Source organism: Canis aureus, chromosome X (assembly GCF_053574225.1).
Source record: "Canis aureus isolate CA01 chromosome X, VMU_Caureus_v.1.0, whole genome shotgun sequence".
NCBI lineage: Eukaryota > Metazoa > Chordata > Mammalia > Carnivora > Canidae > Canis > Canis aureus.
In genome coordinates this window covers 40900666-40922491 of record NC_135649.1, presented here as the reverse complement: position 1 = coordinate 40922491, position 21826 = coordinate 40900666, and positions in this window count along the sequence as shown.

The window sequence follows — 21826 nt, the reverse complement described above, 5'->3', positions numbered from 1 at the left end:
AATAAATGTTCACAAAGCAAGCACACCTGTGTAACTAGTGCTGTAACTGTAGTTCTGATCTGTAAGCTGGGTGGTGGGTATGTGAGTGTTGGTTCTATTATCTATGCTTTTTATATGCCTGATATATTTAATTTAAAGGTTTTCTTTTCAAATTTCATAAGGTTATAGGTCAACAATGCTTCTTAAAAAAAAAGCAAGTCTGGGGGCACCTGGGCACCCACCTGGATGGCTCAGTGGTTGAACACCTGCCTTCTGTTCAGGTCCTGATCCCGGAGTCCTGGGATGGAGTCCTGCATCGGGCTCCCCAAAGGGAGCCTGCTTCCCCCTCTACCTATGTCTCTGCCTCTCTTTGTGTGTCTTTCATGAATAAATAACATCTTTAAAACAACAACAACAACAACAACAACAATTCCACAAACACTTCAAGTGGTTAGATCACAATCCTTTCAATTCCCTTCCAGTTATAAAAGCCAATAAAAACCTAATCAAAAAATAGGATCATAGGGCAAAATGAAGTACAAACTGTAATAGCTACAAGTCATGTTATTTTTCATTTCATGTCATTTTAATGTATATGCTAATATCCAAATGCAAAGAATTGTAGTGCTTTGGATCCACTGGAAGGAAGTTTAATGTATCTGGGAGCAATCTCACTCTTTTCCTTCCATAGCCACCTCTCAGCTCAACCCTGAATTTCTACATCACTGATAAGGAGTTTTGATGCCTTTTGCAGGGAATCCCCTGTCTCCTCCACTGACAGGAAGGATGGCCACACTGAGAGAAGGAACTTGGATTCTTCCTTGTTTCAGCTTAGATGCTACTGATGCTGCCGTCTGCAGATGGAAGACTCAACTTGTAGCCGACCAGTTGTGTTCTTTTCCTAACAATCTAGACCATTCCCAATTTGTAAACACAGCATGCATGCTGAAATCCATTGTTTATGGCCTGCCTGCATTTCCCCATAAACAGAAGAACTGTTTCCAATGGTGGTTGAACCCCCAGGATCATCCCCACTCTCACCAAATCCATAAAGCAATCAAAAGCTACCCAGGTTTCTATGGAGAATGCTTTTGGTTAGGATCAAGTGGTCACCCAGTGTCTCCTATGTGCAAGGCACTGCAGGGCTGCCAATGTGATTCAGACAGTGTCTGTCTCTAAAAAAGTTCTGTGTCTTGTAAGGGGGAATAATACATTAACATAAGTGACTATAAGAGGCACACTGTTTGAAGTGACAGTTGAAGCAATGCATGTGCAGAGGGGTGAAGATTGAAAAGAGGAGGATATCCCATCTGGGGAGGAGAAATCAGGTGAGGCTTTAAGAAAGCAGTGGGATTGGGACACCTGGGTGGTTCAGTGGTTAAGCATCTGCCTTCGGCTCAGGGCATGATCCTAGGGGCTGGTATTGTGTCCCACATCAGGCTCCTTGTGGGGAGCCTGCTTCTCCCTCTGCCTGTGTATCTCTCTATCTCACTCTCTCTCTCTCTCTCTCTGTCATGAATAAATAAATAAAATCTCTTTAAAAAAAGAAAGCAGTAGGATTTGAGAAGAATTATGGCAGTAAAGGGGGTAGGATGTTTCAAGGAGATGGAATAACAGAAGGAAAGACATGGAAATAGGAAAACATGAGATGTGGTGCAGAAAAGGCAAATAATCCTTCCTGGCAAGCCAGAGTATTAGGGGAGAATATGGATGTGTGACTTGAGCATCCTGGGCTCTATCCTTGACTGCAGATACAGAGACAACCTCCTTCTCCCACCCTTAATTGGAGCTGGATGATAACTCCTCTAATTTAGGAAAGGCATCATGAGGCAGTGCAGGTGGGGAGCCCAGCAGGTTGAAGGCTGGGAGTTGCTGGGCAAAGGATTCTGGGATGGAGAATAGGCTTGTGGATTTGGAGGAGAAACTCTTGGTGGGGTCTGAGAAATCAGCAGAGCTTGCAATTGCCCTCACTTTCTCCCATTCTACCTTCCTTCCCCTGTCCCCTCTAACTCACCTCTGGCCAGCCCAAAAGGCTGACCCAGAAGCAGCCAGAGGTCTCCCCATGACACCACTACCTCCTTCTGGGAGTGGCTGGGGGGCGGCTGCTGGTGGTGGGGAGCGGTATGCAGTTGACAGTAGTTGTGGAAGGCACTGGTTGAAAGGGATTTTCCCTTTGTTCCTCTTCACCTTTCAGAATTTGGTCTTTGTCACTGCTGGTCCTGCTGCAGACCCAGGCCCTGGGCCCACTATGGGGGAAAAATTAATATGAGACGTTCATCTTCCAGCCATGCACGGAAGCTGTGATTCCTAGGGGGCAGGCATATTTGGTGAGTCACACATATATCAACAGAGGCGCCTTGCCTCTTTCTTCTACTTTAGTGTAGAGGAAAATTCATTGCTAAGTTTGGAACATCCTCTGTACAGGAAGAGAGAGTGATCAACTGTCACCAAACAAGCTAAGGAAACTTGAGTTTAAACTCAACCTGATAAAAGTAGTGATAACAGTAAAATAGTTAGGGTGGTTAAGGATTCTGTGGCAGGCACAGAACATTCTTTATCTCATTTAATCCTCGCAGTACAAACAGTACAGATATAAGCCTCGAGGTCAAGCCAACCCGAGTTTGCAATCTTAGCCCTGTCACTTAGTAACTGAAACAAAGCGCCTGACAAAGGATGAGGACTCACTCAGTAAGTGTGAAATAAACATTAATTAACTCAGCAATTGGCATTAATAATTAACACAAATTAATATCCCAACGTGTATGTGTTCACACATACACAATCCTATAAAGCAGGTGCTATTATCACTCTTATTTTATAAATGAGAAAATTGAAAACCCTTTAAGGCATTTCTAAAGTTTACATAGCTACCTAGTGGCAGAACCTGAATTCAAAACCAGTTGTTTAGGGACACTTGGGTGGCTCAGTGGTTGAGCACGTGCCTTTGCCTCAGGGCATGATCCTGGGGTCTTGGGATCGAGTCTCGCATTGGCTCTCTGCAGGGAGCCTCTTCTCCCTCTGCCTATGTCTCTGCCTCTCTCTGTGTCCCTCATGAATGAATAAATAAAGTCTTTAAAAAATACTAGTTGTTGGAAAAGAGTTTCTGTTTGGCATGGTGAAAAAGTTCTGGGAATGGATAGTAGTGATGGTTGCACAGCATTGTGACTATGTTTAATGCACTGAATTGCACACTTAACAAATGGTCAAAAGAATAAATTTTATGTTAGGTATATTTTACCACACATACCACAAAACCCTCAGTTGTCAGAATCTGGCCTCTTAACCATCGTGCTATATATACTGTGTTTCAGTGAACATGAATTGCCCGTTGTTCATAAGGTCCTCCAGTGTCCTAGAACAAGGACTAGATTTGTAGTCAAAAGACCTCTGTTCAAATACCACATCTGCCTCCTACTCATCATGTTATCACTGAGTGGCTAAGCCTTGCCTGGCTTTTCTTAGATAGAAAGGGGAACCAAGTTCCATGGGAACTCTTCTCCAAGTGGTCGTATAAGTTACAGACACACAGGTTCTGGTTATGTTGCTGACATTGGTGAGGGGCAAGCATCTTTGGAGCCCCCGACAAGGAGGGCAATTAAGATTTGAGCCAATTTACCCATTCTTTTTTTTTTTTTTTTTTTTTGAGAGAGAGAGAAAGAGGCAGGGGGAGGAAGCAGAAGGAGAGGGAGAAGGAGAGAGAAAAACCCAAGCAGACTCCCTGCTGAATGAGGAGCTCGACACAGGGCTCGATCCCAGGACCCTGAGATCACTACCTGAGCTGAAACCAGGAGTCGGACACTCAGCCGACTGAGCCACCCAAGCACCCCCAGTTTACCCGTTAAGCTGTTCCTGGGGACTCCTTTCACCAGAATGAATTGTGGCAACCACTGAGTGGGAAGGTGAAAAGGAAGTGAGACAGCTATGGCTACGGCCATCTGAAGATGGCTTCTGTGGAAAGGAGAAGGAACAGGAGCTCATGCTGAGATAAACCACCTTCAGGGAGTCACAGCTAAACAAATCCAGTGCTCTCACACACCGCAGGAAAGAACAGACACCACAGGCAATCCCAGTAGCTACTCTGTCCACACAGGTGATCACTCCTTCATGCAAGATACTTTGGAACGAAACCAAAGCCCACATCAGCTTCGTTGGTCTCCGTATGGTTGTTCACCATACTCAGTGGAGGAAAAACATCCTCATCAATAACTGCGTCCCCCGACTCACTGTGACACTGTAAGAGAAGATGATGTGTGAACAAATACACCCTTCTTCCAGTTTTCCAGATCCCGACCCCTCCCTCAATTTCCCTAAAGCAGGCACCGGCCTCGTGCAGGGATGCTGCAATATAATCCTGCAGATGCTTCTCTCTGTTGGGAAGCCGAGCCTCATCACAGGCTGTGTGGACAGACCTTGCTGCTTAGAAGTCCTTTTGTGTGTTCGTGGTTTGCAATGTTAACACATGTTCCTCATAAAAAGAGTTCAGGGGGCCAGGCTGTACCCTGGAAGTGCATTTATTGGGAGAGGAGGACATTCAGGAAACTCTGCCAGGGCACAAGCCAGGACAAGCCCACTACCTGCCCTGTACAGGACAGAGAGTGCCTAGCACAGCCCAGAGGAGAGATGTCCAGAATGCCTCATTCTTCTTGTCCCCATCCTTGACCCATTAACTAGGTTCAGTCTGTCTCAGAGAAGTAGAGGTGCGTAACAAACTAGCTGGGGACATCGGATGCCTGTGCTCTTGATGTGTCTGCCTCCTTTTGTACCATTTCAGCAGGCTCCTTTCCACGCACTTTAGTTCTCTGAGCCCCAAATGATTCAGTGCATAGGCTCTTGACACTCCCCCTCTATCTCTTGCTCCCAAGCCCTGTGTTAACCATGCCCCTCCGTCTGGAAGTCAGCAAGCTCTCCCAAATTCTGTTAGTTCCTCCCACAGCCTCACACACTCATCCCCTTGGGCTGAGCTGGCCTTTTCCCTAATGGCTAGGGAAACCAGAGATTGCCTGTCACCTAAGAGATGAACAAAGGACATTACTGGATTCCTCAGATACAATCGTGGCAATCCTATTCCTTGTCTCCTACCTGGCAAGGAGAGGCAACACAGTGGGATCTGTCCTGCGAGCAAGAATATATTGGAGTATATCTCAGATTTCTTTTTTTTTTTTAAGATTTTATTTATTCATGAGAGACACAGAGAGAGGCAGAGACATGGGTAGAGGGAGAAGCAGGCTCCCTGCAGGGATGATGGGGGACTCTATCCCAGGACCCCGGGATCAAGCCCTAAGCCGAAGGCAGATGTTCAACCATTGAGCCACTCAGGCATCTCAAATCTTTCAGATTTCTAAACTGCTTTTTTTTTTTATGATAGTCACAGAGAGAGAGAGAGAGAGAGAGAGAGAGAAGCAGGCTCCATGAACCGGGAGCCCGAGGTGGGATTTGATCCCGGGTCTCCAGGATCGCGCCCTGGGCCAAAGGCAGGGATCCCTCTAAACTGCTTTGAGAAAGATTCTATGGCTCTGTCTGCTAAGGTATAATCAAGTCTGCAGGAAACTGGATTGGTTTTGTTCCCTGAAGCAGCAGTTGCCATGGGTTGGTATGAAATGAATGGGCAGCCCAATTCTTCAAAGTCCCAAAGAGAATTGATGTGCAATGCATTTCCCAGATCAACTGAGCCTGGGAGCCTCTGCGAGCTAACAGATTTAACCTGAAGGTGAACACCACCCCTGTTTCGGGGCGGCCACATCAGACCCTCCCATGGAGGCCCAGGGGAAGACAGAATGTAAGTAATTGGCTGCCCCCTGGTGTCTGCAGAGGAGAACAACAGTAGACAGGACCCTTAAGCCTCTACTAGGTAGGGCAGCAGGACAGCAAGGGTTTGTGCCAAACTAAGGTAAAATTTTGCCTGTCCTCTCCTCACCAAGGCTTGTGCCCCCATCAGGGTTGCATCCATCAGGAGGCTGAGCTCTCTTTCTAATTTGTCTGCCCAAAAGAGCCATCTTGTCTAATTCTTATTTAGAAATCTCCGTGTTGCTAGAGATGTCTAATTTTTAAAGATACTATACAGGTTACTACTAGCTCAATATGGTAAGCCATGCAGTCAGATGCATTAAACCTGTGGGAGCAGCATCTTTATTTCTGCAAATTTGGGTGTCTTATAAGAATAGCCCAGGGTGTGTGTAGAATGTGCTAAGAGGAAAGAAAATGTCAGGGTCTTGTCCTACACCCTGCTATACTCAGGAGCCTAGGGAAATCTCATGCTCCAAGCTTTAGTTCAGTATATATCCTATATATCTGACTGAAGCCCACTTTTGCATGAGTGGACACCAATGGATGCCTTATTAGGGAACCAGTGTCCCTGAGAATAAAACCCCAATTGCGAGAAATTGTGGCAAGATGGCGGAAGAGTAGGGTCTCCAAATCACCTGTCTCCACCAAATTACCTAGAAAACCTTCAAATTATCCTGAAAATCTATGAATTCGGCCTGAGATTTAACGAGAGAACACCTGGAATGCTACAGTGAGAAGAGTTCACGCTTCTATCAAGGTAGGAAGACGGGAAAAAAGAAATAAAGAAACAAAGGCCTCCAAGGGGGAGGGGCCCCGCGAGGAGCCGGGCTGAGGCCAGGGCGAGTGTCCCCAGGACAAGAGAGCCCCGTCCCGGAGAAGCAGGAGCTGCACCGACCTTCCCGGGGGAAAGGGGCTCCAGGGAGGTGGAGCAGGACCCAGGAGGGCGAGGATGCCCTCGGGCTCCCTGGGACAGTAACAGAGCAACTGCGCGCCCAGGAGAGTGCGCCGAGCTCCCTAAGGGCTGCAGCGCGCACGGCGGGACCCGGCGGAACCCAGAGCAGCTCGGAGGGGCTTGGACGGCAGCTCCGCGGAGGGGGCTGCGCGGCCCCGGGAGCAGCTCGGAGGGGCTCGGGCAGAGGAAGAGGCTCCGTGCGGAGGGGGCTGCGCGGTTCCAGGAGCAGCTGGGCGGGGGGGCTCCGGCGGCAGCTCCGCGGAGGGGGCTGCGCGGCCCAGGAGCGCGAATCCAACAGCGCAGGCCCCGGAGCACAGGGCGCCGGGACACAGCCCAGGATCCGGCCTCCCCCCGGGAGAAGCAGAGGACAAGCAGAGGCCGGGAGGGCCCAGGACAGCAAGGACACTCCTGCCCCGAGCTGAGCAGAGCAGCCGCCCGCCCTGGAGCCTCCAGGCCCTGCAGACGGAGACCTCCGGAGTTCCTGCCGGAGCTGAATCCAGGGCTACAGAGCTGGCCCCGCCACTAGGGTTGTTGCTCCTGGGACCTCACTGGGTAAACAACCCCCACTGAGCCCTGCACCAGGCAGGGGCACAGCAGCCTTCCCAACTGCTAACACCTGAAAATCAGCACAACAGGCCCCTCCCCCAGAAGACCAGCTAGACGGACAACTTCCAGGGGAAGCCAAGGGACTTAAAGTACACAGAATCAGAATATACTCCCCCGTGGTTCTTTTGTTTTGTTTTGTTTTGTTTTGTTTTTTGATTTGTTTCCTTCCCACACCCCCCTTTTTTCTCCTTTCTTTCTTTTTCTTTCACTTTTTCTTCTTTTTTTTTCATTTTTTTCTTCCTTTTTTTTCTCTTTCTCTTTTCTTTCCTTCTTTCTCTCCTCTCTCTTTCTCCTTTTCCCAATACAACTTGCTTTTGGCCACTCTGCACTGAGCAAAATGACTAGAAGGAAAACCTCACCTCGAAAGAAAGAATCAGAAACAGTCCTCTCTCCCACAGAGTTACAAAATCTGGATTACAATTCAATGTCAGAAAGCCAATTCAGAAGCACTATTATACAGCTACTGGTGGCTCTAGAAAAAAGTATAAAGGACTCAAGAGACTTCATGACTGCAGAATTTAGAGCTAATCAGGCAGAAATTAAAAATCAATTGAATGAGATGCAATCCAAACTAGAAGTCCTAACGACGAGGGTTAACGAGGTGGAAGAACGAGTGAGTGACATAGAAGACAAGTTGATAGCAAAGAGGGAAACTGAGGAAAAAAGAGACAAACAATTAAAAGACCATGAAGATAGATTAAGGGAAATAAGCGACAGCCTGAGGAAGAAAAACCTACGTTTAATTGGTGTTCCTGAGGGCGCCGAAAGGGACAGAGGGCCAGAATATGTATTTGAACAAATTAGGCTGAAAACTTTCCTAATCTGGGAAGGGAAACAGGCATTCAGATCCAGGAAATAGAGAGATCCCCCCCTAAAATCAATAAAAACCGTTCAACACCTCAACATTTAATAGTGAAGCTTGCAAATTCCAAAGATAAAGAGAAGATCCTTAAAGCAGCAAGAGACAAGAAATCCCTGACTTTTATGGGGAGGAGTATTAGGGTAACAGCAGACCTCTCCACAGAGACCTGGCAGGCCAGAAAGGGCTGGCAGGATATATTCAGGGTCTTAAATGAGAAGAACATGCAACCAAGAATACTTTATCCAGCAAGGCTCTCATTCAAAATGGAAGGAGAGATAAAGAGCTTCCAAGGCAGGCAGCAACTGAAAGAATATGTGACCTCCAAACCAGCTCTGCAAGAAATTTTAAGGGGGGCTCTTAAAATTCCCCTTTAAGAAGAAGTTCAGTGGAACATTCCACAAAAACAAGGACTGAATAGATATCATGATGACACTAAACTCATATCTCTCAATAGTAACTCTGAATGTGAACGGGCTTAATGACCCCATCAAAAGGCGCAGGATTTCAGACTGGATAAAAAAGCATGACCCATCTATTTGTTGTCTACAAGAGACTCATTTTAGACAGAAGGACACCTACAGCCTGAAAACAAAAGGTTGGAGAACCATTTACCATTCGAATGGTCCTCAAAAGAAAGCAGGGGTAGCCATCCTTATATCAGATAAACTAAAATTTACCCCAAAGACTGTAGTGAGAGATGAAGAGGGACACTATATCATACTTAAAGGATCTATCCAACAAGAGGACTTAACAATCCTCAATATATATGCCCCGAATGTGGGAGCTGCCAAATATATCAATCAATTATTAACCAAAGTGAAGAAATACTTAGATAATAATACACTTATACTTGGTGACTTCAATCTAGCTCTTTCTATACTCGATAGGTCTTCTAAGCACAACATCTCCTAAGAAACGAGAGCTGTAAATGATACACTGGACCAGATGGATTTCACAGATATCTACAGAAATTTACATCCAAACTCAACTGAATACACATTCTTCTCAAGTGCACATGGAACTTTCTCCAGAATAGACCACATACTGGGTTACAAATCGGGTCTGAACCGATACCAAAAGATTGGGATTGTCCCCTGCATATTCTCAGACCATAATGCCTTGAAATTAGAACTAAATCACAACAAGAAGTTAGGAAGGACCTCAAACACGTGGAGGTTAAGGACCATCCTGCTAAAAGATGAAAGGGTCAACCAGGAAATTAAGGAAGAATTAAAAAGATTCATGGAAACTAATGAGAATGAAGATACAACCGTTCAAAATCTTAGGGATGCAGCAAAAGCAGTCCTAAGGGGGAAATACATCGCAATACAAGCATCCATTCAAAAACTGGAAAGAACTCAAATACAAAAGCTAACCTTACACATAAAGGAGCTAGAGAAAAAACAGCAAATAGATCCTACAACCAGGAGAAGAAGGGAATTAATAAAGATTCGAGCAGAACTCAACGAATCGAGACCAGAAGAACTGTGGAACAGATCAACAGAACCAGGAGTTGGTTCTTTGAAAGAATTAATAAGATAGATAAACCATTAGCCAACCTTATTAAAAAGAAGAGAGAGAAGACTCAAATTAATAAAATCATGAATGAGAAAGGAGAGATCACTACCAACACCAAGGAAATACAAACGATTTTAAAAACATATTATGAACAGCTATACGCCAATAAATTAGGCAATCTAGAAGAAATGGACGCATTCCTGGAAAGCCACAAACTACCAAAACTGGAACAGGAAGAAATAGAAAACCTGAACAGGCCAATAACCAGGGAGGAAATTGAAGCAGTCATCAAAAACCTCCCAAGACACAAGAGTCCAGGGCCAGATGGCTTCCCAGGGGAATTTTATCAAACGTTTAAAGAAGAAACCATACCTATTCTCCTAAAGCTGTTTGGAAAGATAGAAAGAGATGCAGTACTTCCAAATTCGTTCTATGAGGCCAGCATCACCTTAATTCCAAAACCAGACAAAGACCCTACCAAAAAGGAGAATTACAGACCAATATCCCTGATGAACATGGATGCAAAAATTCTCAACAAGATACTAGCCAATAGGATCCAACAGTACATTAAGAAAATTATTCACCATGACCAAGTAGGATTTATCCCTGGGACACAAGGCTGGTTCAACACCCGTAAAACAATCAATGTGATTCATCATATCAGCAAGAGAAAAACCAAGAACCATATGATCCTCTCATTAGATGCAGAGAAAGCATTTGACAAAATACAGCATCCATTTCTGATCAAAACTCTTCAGAGTGTAGGGATAGAGGAGACATTCCTCGACATCTTAAAAGCCATCTATGAAAAGCCCACAGCAAATATCATTCTCAATGGGGAAGCACTGGGAGCCTTTCCCCTAAGATCAGGAATAAGACAGGGATGTCCACTCTCACCATTGCTGTTCAACATAGTACTGGAAGTCCTAGCCTCAGCAATCAGACAACAAAAAGACATTAAAGGCATTCAAATTGGCAAAGAAGAAGTCAAACTCTCCCTCTTCGCCGATGACATGATACTCTACATAGAAAACCCAAAAGTCTCCACCCCAAGATTGCTAGAACTCATACAGCAATTCGGTAGCATGGCAGGATACAAAATCAATGCCCAGAAATCAGTGGCATTTCTATACACTAACAATGAGACTGAAGAAAGAGAAATTAAGGAGTCAATCCCATTTACAATTGCACCCAAAAGCATAAGATACCTAGGAATAAACCTAACCAAAGAGGTAAAGGATCTATACCCTCAAAACTATAGAACACCTCTGAAAGAAATTGAGGAAGACCCAAAAAGATGGAAAAATATTCCATGATCATGGATTGGCAGAATTAATATTGTGAAATGTCAATGTTACTTACCCAGGGCAATATACACGTTTAATGCAATCCCTATCAAAATACCATGGACTTTCTTCAGAGAGTTAGAACAAATTATTTTAAGATTTGTGTGGAATCAGAAAAGACCCCGAATAGCCAGGGGAATTTTAAATAGAAAACCATATCTGGGGACATCACAATGCCAGATTTCAGGTTGTACTACAAAGCTGTGGTCATCAAGACAGTGTGGTACTGGCACAAAAACAGACACATAGATCAATGGAACAGAATAGAGAATCCAGAAGTGGACCCTGAACTTTATGGTCAACTAATATTTGATAAAGGAGGAAAGACTATCCATTGGAAGAAAGACAGTCTCTTCAATAAATGGTGCTGGGAAAATTGGACATCCACATGCAGAAGAATGAAACTAGACCACTCTATTTCACCATACACAAAGATAAACTCAAAATGGATGAAAGATCTAAATGTGAGACAAGATTCCATCAAAATCCTAGAGAAGAACACAGGTAACACCCTTTTTGAACTCAGCCATAGTAACTTCTTGAAAGATACATCCACGGAGGCAAAGGAAACAAAAGCAAAAATGAACTATTGGGACTTCATCAAGATAAGAAGCTTTTGCACAGCCAAGGATACAGTCAACAAAACTAAAAGACAACCTACAGAATGGGAGAAGATATTTGCAAATGACATATCAGATAAAGGGCTAGTTTCCAAGATCTATAAAGAACTTATTAAACTCAACAGCAAAGAAACAAACAATCCAATCATGAAATGGGCAAAAGGCATGAAGAGAAATCTCACAGAGGAAGACATAGACATGGCCAACATACATATGAGAAAATGCTCTGCATCACTTGCCATCAGGGAAATACAAATCAAAACCACAATGAGATACCACCTCACACCAGTGAGAATGGGGCAAATTAACAAGGCAGGAAGCCACAAATGTTGGAGAGGATGCGGAGAAAAGGGAACCCTCTTACACTGTTGATGGGAATGTGAACTGGTGCAGCCACTCTGGAAAACTGTGTGGAGGTTCCTCAAACAGTTAAAAATATACCTGCCCTATGACCCAGCAATTGCACTGTTGGGGATTTACCCCAAAGATACAAATGCAATGAAACGCCGGGACACCTGCACCCCGATGTTTCTAGCAGCAATGGCCACGATAGCCAAACTGTGGAAGGAGCCTCGGTGTCCAACGAAAGATGAATGGATAAAGAAGATGTGGTTTATGTATACAATGGAATATTACTCAGCTATTAGAAATGACAAATACCCACCATTTGCTTCAACGTGGATGGAACTGGAGGGTATTATGCTGAGTGAAGTAAGTCAGTCGGAGAAGCACAAACATTATATGGTCTCATTCATTTGGGGAATATAAATAATAGTGAAAGGGAATATAAGGGAAGGGAGAAGAAATGTGTGGGAAATATCAGAAAGGGAGACAGAACGTAAAGACTGCTAACTCTGGGAAACGAACTAGGGGTGGTAGAAGGGGAGGAGTGCGGGAGGTGGGAGTGAATGGGTGACGGGCACTGGGGTTATTCTGTATGTTAGTAAATTGAACACCAATAAAAAATAAATTAAAAAAAACCCAATTGCCAAGAATTGGCTTAGAACCAAGTGGGGCAACTTCTTTCATATACGTCACATGCTCTCCAGTCAATTAAGGCTGTTTCACTATTTTCCCTGCCTAGCTCCTATAGACATTTGAATTAGTGACTCCTGTGACATAGATCAAGAAAAAAAAAAAAAACATAACAGTGGCACCTTGGCAAGAGTGTACACACATAATTGTATGTGAGAGAATGCCCATAAAAATCTATTCTCTTCCTCTGTGATGATAGAATTGTACCTGGGGGCAGCCCCAGTGGCGCAGTGGTTTAGCGCTGCCTGCAGCCCAGGGCGTGATCCTGGAGACCCTGGATCGAGTCCCACATCAGGCTCTCTGTATGATTCCTGCTTCTCCCTCTGCCTGTGTCTCTGCCTCTCTCTCTCTCCGTCTCTATGAATAAATAAATAAAATCTTTTTTAAAAAAAGAATTGTACCTGGGACACGGCTCTGCCCCTAGGAATTCCCGTTCCTAGCCCTAAACTCCTTTGTAATGATAGCAATGGTGTGACTGAGTTTTTGCCAATAGCATATGAGCAGAAGTGATGTGTACAGCTTCCAGGCCTGGCCTATAAAATATTGCCAAGTGCTTCTCTGTGATCTTTTTCCTCTCATGAGCTGATACACACAGGGACACCTGACCTGGCTGTGACCAAAGTTCAAGGGGTTGGTGGAGAAATGAAATAGATTGAACCTGGGTGCCTGAATGAGCACATGGAGCAGAGTGTCCCTGCGAACTTGTACTCACTCTCGTTGCTATTTGAGAGAGAGTTCAATTTCCTGAAGCCACTGAACTGTTGTTGGATCCTTTTGTTACAGCAGCCAAGACTTTTCCTAATTAACATAGTTATCAGTGAAAGGATCTTTGTATGAATTACTCAACAGACTTGTAGTCATCCATCCAGACAACATTTTTGTACATATCACCTATCATCCTGGACTAAATCTAACAGAACCACTTCTGGGCCATTTGGGGAAAAAATGCTTATGTGTGCATTTAAGTGAAATTCTTGAAAGACAAGTGTGGTGCCAAACAAGGTCCTGGGCTTGGAGGCTTCCAGGATGATTAAAGTTGTCTGGTAATGCTTAGGTTTTCCAGGAGCTATCCCAGTGATTCATGCTGTACTTCTCATCCAGATAACATGAATAACTCATCTCAAAATCGGGAAGCTATTTGCCTAGTGGCCAGTTATCACATTCCAACCTCCAAAAAGACTACTCACCTATACTACACGCTTGGTGAATCTCAACCCAGCTAGAATCTACATCCTCAAAACCAAAGCTTGATACATGCCACCCTGCCCAAGAAGGATACAGGCATCATGACTGCCATCTTTATGCCTATCTACAGAAAGTTGATGCTAGTCAAAGCCAATTTCCCAGTGTGGAAATGAGAGCCATTAGTGACCAACTATCCCTTTGAGTTCTTGAAGCACAACTATTAGGAGTCCAACACCTCTAATCTTTAGATCATCTATCCTAGGGAAGCCAAGGCAGACCCTAAAACTCAGCCCATGCTAGGAGACTTGGATCACCTTCTTCAAGTGGTTTTATTTTTCTGTCTCATGCATAGCAGGAACACAAAGCTACTGAGGAGATATTGTAATCAAAAAGATAAAATAACAGACAGTAGAATTAAGCCCATCCTGGAAAATCCTCTGGACTGAGAACTTCATAGCCCTCCATTCAGCTATGAACTCGTCAGCTCTACTGCCAAAATATATCCTAAATCCATCCACTTCTTTCCATCTTCACTTATTTCCAATCCAAGCTACCAGAATATCTTGCTATAATAGAAGAAAGAAAGGAATACTGGTCTGCAACAATGATCTACCTGGTCTCTCTATTTCTATTCTTTCCCTTCCACACATCAACCAGAATGATTTGTTCAAATATTAATCAGTTCATATGGCTCCCCTCCAATGGCTTCCTCTAAGTTTTTATCCACTAAGCTCCAGAAATACTGGCCTTTCTAAATTTTTAAAGAGTTTTATAAAGATTAATTTATTTTAGAGAGAGCATGCAGAGTGGCAGAGGGAGAAGGAGAGAAGCAGACCCCTTGCTGAGCATGGAGCCCAGTGCGGGGCTCCATCTCACCACCCATAAGATCATGACCTGAGCCAAAACCGAGTCGGATGCTAAACTGAGCCACCAGGTGTCCCTGGAAATGCTGGTTTTTTTTTAAAAAAAATAATATTTTTATTGAGATAATTGCAGAATCACATGCAGTTTTAAAAATAGTAGAGATCCTGGGCACCTGGGTGGCTAAATGCTTGAGTATCTGCCTTTGGCTCAAGTCGTGATTCCGGAGTCCTGAGATTGAGTCCCGCATCGAGCTCCCTGCAGGGAGCCTGCTTCTCCCTCTGCCTATGTCTCTGCATTTCTCTGTGTGTCTCTCATGAATAAATAAATAAAATCTCTTTGAAAAATATAGAGATCCTTGTACACTTTACCCAGTTTCTCCCAATGGTAACATTTTGCAAACCATAATATCTTTATGATCTTATTAACATTGACAAAATCCACTAATATTATTCATATTTCCCGTTTTACTTTATTTGTGTGTGCATGTGTGTGTTTGTGTGTGTTTAGTTAGCTGTGTAGGTTCGTGCATGTATCCACCAGCACAGTCAATAAAGATGTTGAATAGCGCCATTATTACAAGGATCCTTGTGTTGCACTTTTGTGACCATACTCAATTTCCTTCTCCACCTCCTTAACCTGGGCAACCCTAATATCTGTTTCTATGATATTGCCATTTCACAAACATTTACATGGTATCATACACCATGTCACTTTAGGGATTGGTTATTTCTATTCAGCATAATTTTCTGGTAATTCATCCAGGCTGCTACATGTAATCATAATTTGTTCCTTTTTTTTTTTTTATTGGTGTTCAATTTACTAACATACAGAATAACACCCAGTGCCCGTCACCCATTCACTCCCACCCCCTGCCCTCCTCCCCTTCTACCACCCTTAGTTCGTTTCCCAGAGTTAGCAGTCTTTACGTTCTGTCTCCCTTTCTGATATTTCCCACACATTTCTTCTCCCTTCCCTTATTTTCCCTTTCACTATTATTTATATTCCCCAAATGAATGAGAACATATAATGTTTGTCCTTCTCCGACTGACTTACTTCACTCAGCATAATACCCTCCAGTTCCATCCACGTTGAAGCAAATGGTGGGTATTTGTCATTTCTAATAGCTGAGTAATATTCCATTGTATACATAAACCACATCTTCTTTATCCATTCATCTTTTGTTGGACACCGAGGCTCCTTCCACAGTTTGGCTATCGTGGCCATTGCTGCTAGAAACATCGGGGTGCAGGTGTCCCGGCGTTTCATTGCATTTGTATCTTTGGGGTAAATCCCCAACAGTGCAATTGCTGGGTCGTAGGGCAGGTATATTTTTAACTGTTTGAGGAACCTCCACACAGTTTTCCAGAGTGGCTGCACCAGTTCACATTCCCACCAACAGTGTAAGAGGGTTCCCTTTTCTCCGCATCCTCTCCAACATTTGTTGTTTCCTGCCTTGTTAATGTTCCCCATTCTCACTGGTGTGAGGTGGTATCTCATTGTAGTTTTCATTTGTATTTCCCTGATGGCAAGTGATGCAGAGCATTTTCTCATATGCATGTTGGCCATGTCTATGTCTTCCTCTGTGAGATTTCTGTTCATGTCTTTTGCCCATTTCATGATTGGATTGTTTGTTTCTTTGGTGTTGAGTTTAATAAGTTCTTTATAGATCTTGGAAACTACCCCTTTATCTGATATGTCATTTGCAAATATCTTCTCCCATTCTGTAGGTTGTCTTTGAGTTTTGTTGACTGTATCCTTTGCTGTGCAAAAGCTTCTTATCTTGATGAAGTCCCAATAGTTCATTTTTGCTTTTGTTTCTTTTGCCTTCGTGGATGTATCTTGCAAGAAGTTACTATGGCCGAGTTCAAAAAGGGTGTTGCCTGTGTTCTTCTCTAGGATTTTGATGGAATCTTGTCTCACATTTAGATCTTTCATCCATTTTGAGTTTATCTTTGTGTATGGTGAAAGAGAGTGGTCTAGTTTCATTCTTCTGCATGTGGATGTCCAATTTTCCCAGCACCATTTATTGAAGAGACTATCTTTCTTCCAATGGATAGTCTTTCCTCCTTTATCGAATATTAGTTGCCCATAAAGTTCAGGGTCCACTTCTGGATTCTCTATTCTGTTCCACTGATCTATGTGTCTGTTTTTGTGCCAGTACCACACTGTCTTGATGACCACAGCTTTGTAGTACAACCTGAAATCTGGCATTGTGATGCCCTCAGCTATGGTTTTCTTTTTTAAAATTCCCCTGGCTATTCGGGGTCTTTTCTGATTCCACACAAATCTTTAAATAATTTGTTCTAACTCTCTGAAGAAAGTCCATGGTATTTTGATAGGGATTGCATTAAACGTGTATATTGCCCTGGGTAACATTGACATTTTCACAATATTAATTCTGCCAATCCATGAGCATGGAATATTTTTCCATCTCTTTGCGTCTTCCTCAATTTCTTTCAGAAGTGTTCTATAGTTTTGAGGGTATAGATCCTTTACATCTTTGGTGAGGTTTATTCCTAGGTATCTTATGCTTTTGGGTGCAATTGTAAATGGGATTGACTCCTTAATTTCTCTTTCTTCAGTCTCATTGTTAGTGTATAGAAATGCCACTGACTTCTGGGCATTGATTTTGTATCCTGCCACGCTACCGAATTGCTGTATGAGTTCTAGCAATCTTGGGGTGGAGACTTTTGGGTTTTCTATGTAGAGTATCATGTCATCGGCGAAGAGGGAGAGTTTGACTTCTTCTTTGCCAATTTGAATGCCTTTAATGTCTTTTTGTTGTCTGATTGCTGAGGCTAGGACTTCCAGTACTATGTTGAATAGCAGTGGTGAGAGTGGACATCCCTGTCTTGTTCCTGATCTTAGGGGAAAGGCTCCCAGTGCTTCCCCATTGAGAATGATATTTGCTGTGGGCTTTTCATAGATGGCTTTTAAGATGTCGAGGAATGTTCCCTCTATCCCTACACTCTGAAGAGTTTTGATCAGGAATGGATGCTGTATTTTGTCAAATGCTTTCTCTGCATCCAATGAGAGGATCATATGGTTCTTGGTTTTTCTCTTGCTGATATGATGAATCACATTGATTGTTTTACGGGTGTTGAACCAGCCTTGTGTCCCAGGGATAAATCCTACTTGGTCATGGTGAATAATTTTCTTAATGTACTGTTGGATCCTATTGGCCAGTATCTTGTTGAGAATTTTTGCATCCATGTTCATCAGGGATATTGGTGTGTAATTCTCCTTTTTGGCGGGGTCTTTGTCTGGCTTTGGAATTAAGGTGATGCTGGCTTCATAGAACGAATTTGGAAGTACTCCATCTCTTTCTATCTTTCCAAACAGCTTTAGGAGAATAGGTATGATTTCTTCTTTAAACGTTTGATAAAATTCTCCTGGGAAGCCATCTGGCCCTGGACTCTTGTGTCTTGGGAGGTTTTTGATGACTGCTTCAATTTCCTCCCTGGTTATTGGCCTGTTCAGGTTTTCTATTTCTTCCTGTTCCAGTTTTGGTAGTTTGTGGCTTTCCAGGAATGCGTCCATTTCTTCTAGATTGCCTAATTTATTGGCGTATAGCTGTTCATAATATGTTTTTAAAATCGTTTGTATTTCCTTGGTGTTGGTAGTGATCTCTCCTTTCTCATTCATGATTTTATTAATTTGAGTCTTCTCTCTCTTCTTTTTAATAAGGCTGGCTAATGGTTTATCTATCTTATTAATTCTTTCAAAGAACCAACTCCTGGTTCTGTTGATCTGTTCCACAGTTCTTCTGGTCTCGATTTCGTTGAGTTCTGCTCGAATCTTTATTAGCTCCCTTCTTCTCTTGGGTGTAGGATCTATTTGCTGTTTTTTCTCTAGCTCCTTTATGTGTAAGGTTAGCTTTTGTATTTGAGTTCTTTCCAGTTTTTGAATGGATGCTTGTATTGCGATGTATTTCCCCCTTAGGACTGCTTTTGCTGCATCCCAAAGATTTTGAACGGTTGTATCTTCATTCTCATTAGTTTCCATGAATCTTTTTAATTCTTCCTTAATTTCCTGGTTGACCCTTTCATCTTTTAGCAGGATGGTCCTTAACCTCCATGTGTTTGAGGTCCTTCCAAACTTCTTGTTGTGATTTAGTTCTAATTTCAAGGCATTATGGTCCGAGAATATGCAGGGGATGATCCCAATCTTTTGGTATCGGTTCAGACCCGATTTGTGACCCAATATGTGGTCTATTCTGGAGAAAGTTCCATGTGCGCTTGAGAAGAATGTGTATTCAGTTGAGTTTGGATGTAAAGTTCTGTAGATATCTGTGAAATCCATCTGGTCCAGTGTATCATTTAAAGCTCTCGTTTTGGGGATCCCTGGGTGGCACAGCAGTTTGGCGCCTGCCTTTGGCCCAGGGCGCGATCCTGGAGACCCGGGATCGAGTCCCACGTCGGGCTCCCCGTGCATGGAGCCTGCTTCTCCCTCTGCCTGTGTCTCTGCCTCTCTCTCTCTGTGTGACTATCATAAATAAATAAACATTTAAAAAAAAATAAAGCTCTCGTTTCTTTGGAGATGTTTTGCTTAGAAGACCTATCGAGTATAGAAAGAGCTAGATTGAAGTCACCAAGTATAAGTGTATTATCTAAGTATTTCTTCACTTTGGTTAATAATTGATTGATATATTTGGCAGCTCCCACATTCGGAGCATATATATTGAGGATTGTTAAGTCCTCTTGTTGAATAGATCCTTTAAGTATGATATAGTGTCCCTCTTCATCTCTCACTACAGTCTTTGGGGTAAATTTTAGTTTATCTGATATAAGGATGGCTACCCCTGCTTTCTTTTGAGGACCATTCGAATGGTAAATGGTTCTCCAACCTTTTATTTTCAGGCTGTAGGTGTCCTTCTGTCTAAAATGAGTCTCTTGTAGACAGCAAATAGATGGGTCCTGCTTTTTTATCCAGTCTGAAACCCTGCGCCTTTTGATGGGGTCATTAAGCCCGTTCACATTCAGAGTTACTATTGAGAGATATGAGTTTAGTGTCATCATGATATCTATTCAGTCTTTGTTTTTGTGGACTGTTCCACTGAACTTCTTCTTAAAGGGGAATTTTAAGAGGCCCCCTTAAAATTTCTTGCAGAGCTGGTTTGGAGGTCACATATTCTTTTAGTTGCTGCCTGTCTTGGAAGCTCTTTATCTCTCCTTCCATTTTGAATGAGAGCCTTGCTGGATAAAGTATTCTTGGTTGCATGTTCTTCTCATTTAGAACCCTGAATATATCCTGCCAGCCCTTTCTGGCCTGCCAGGTCTCTGTGGAGAGGTCTTCTGTTACCCTAATACTCCTCCCCATAAAAGTCAGGGATTTCTTGTCTCTTGCTGCTTTAAGGATCTTCTCTTTATCTTTGGAATTTGCAAGCTTCACAATTAAATGTCGAGGTGTTGAACGGTTTTTATTGATTTTAGGGGGGGATCTCTCTATTTCCTGGATCTGAATGCCTGTTTCCCTTCCCAGATTAGGAAAGTTTTCAGCTAGAATTTGTTCAAATACATATTCTGGCCCTCTGTCCCTTTCGGCGCCCTCGGGAACACCAATTAAACGTAGGTTTTTCTTCTTCAGGCTGTCGTTTATTTCCCTTAATCTATCTTCATGGTCTTTTAATTGTTTGTCTCTTTTTTCCTCAGTTTCCCTCTTTGCTATCAACTTGTCTTCTATGTCACTCACTCGTTCTTCCACCTCGTTAACCCTCGTCGTTAGGACTTCTAGTTTGGATTGCATCTCATTCAATTGATTTTTAATTTCTGCCTGATTAGCTCTAAATTCTGCAGTCATGAAGTCTCTTGAGTCCTTTATACTTTTTTCTAGAGCCACCAGTAGCTGTATAATAGTGCTTCTGAATTGGCTTTCTGACATTGAATTGTAATCCAGATTTTGTAACTCTGTGGGAGAGAGGACTGTTTCTGATTCTTTCTTTCGAGGTGAGGTTTTCCTTCTAGTCATTTTGCTCAGTGCAGAGTGGCCAAAAGCAAGTTGTATTGGGAAAAAGAGAAAAAGAGAGGAGAGAAAGAAGGAAAGAAAAGAGAAAGAGAAAAAAAGGGAAGAAAAAGAAAAAACAAAAACAAAAAAAAAGAAGAAAAAGAGAAAGAAAAAGAAAGGAGAAAAAAAGGGGGTGGGGGAAGGAAACAAATCAAAAAGCAAAACAAAACAAAAACAAAAACAAAAACAAGAACAAACAAACAAAAAAAGAACCACCGGGGAGTATCTTCTGATTCTGTGTTCTTTAAGTCCCTTGGCTTCTCCTGGAAGTTGTCAGTCTAGCTGGTGTTCTGGGTGAGGGGCCTGTTGTGCTGATTTTCAGGTGTTAGCAGTTGGGGGAGCTGCTGTGCCCCTGCCTGGTGCAGGGCTCAGTGGGGGTTGTTTACCCCGTGAGGCCGCAGGAGGAACAGCCCCAGTGGCGGGGCAGCTCTGGAAACCTGGATTCAGCTCCGGCAGGAACTCCGTCTGCAGGGCCTGGAGGCTCCGGGGCGGGGCCGCTGATCTGCTCAGCTGGGGCAGGAGCGTCCTCGCTGTCCTGGGCCCTCCCGGCCTCTGCCTGTCCCGGGGGAGGCGGGATCCTGGGCCTTGTCCCGGCGCCCTGTGCTCCGGGGCCTGCGCTGGTGGATTCGCGCTCCCGGGCCGCGCAACCCCCTCCGCGGAGCTGCGGCCCGAGCCCCTCCGAGCTGCTCCTGGAACCGCGCAGCCCCCTCTGCACGGAGCCTCTTCCTCTGCCCGAGCCCCTCCGAGCTGCTCCCGGGGCCGCGCAGCCCCCTCCGCGGAGCCGCCGCCCGAGCCCCTTCAGCTGCTCCGGGTCCCGCCGTGCGCGCTGCAGCCCTTAGGGAGCTCGGCGCACTCTCCTGGGCGCGCAGTTGCTGTTACTGTCCCAGGGAACCCGAGGGCATCCTCGCCCTCCTGGGTCCTGCTCCACCTCCCTGCGAGCCCCTCTCCGCCCGGGAAGGTCGGTGCAGCTCCTGCTCCTCCGGGACGGGGCTCTCCTGTCCTGGGGACACTCGCCCCGGCCTCAGCCCGGCTCCTCGCGGGGCCCCTCCCCCTTGGAGGCCTTTGTTCCTTT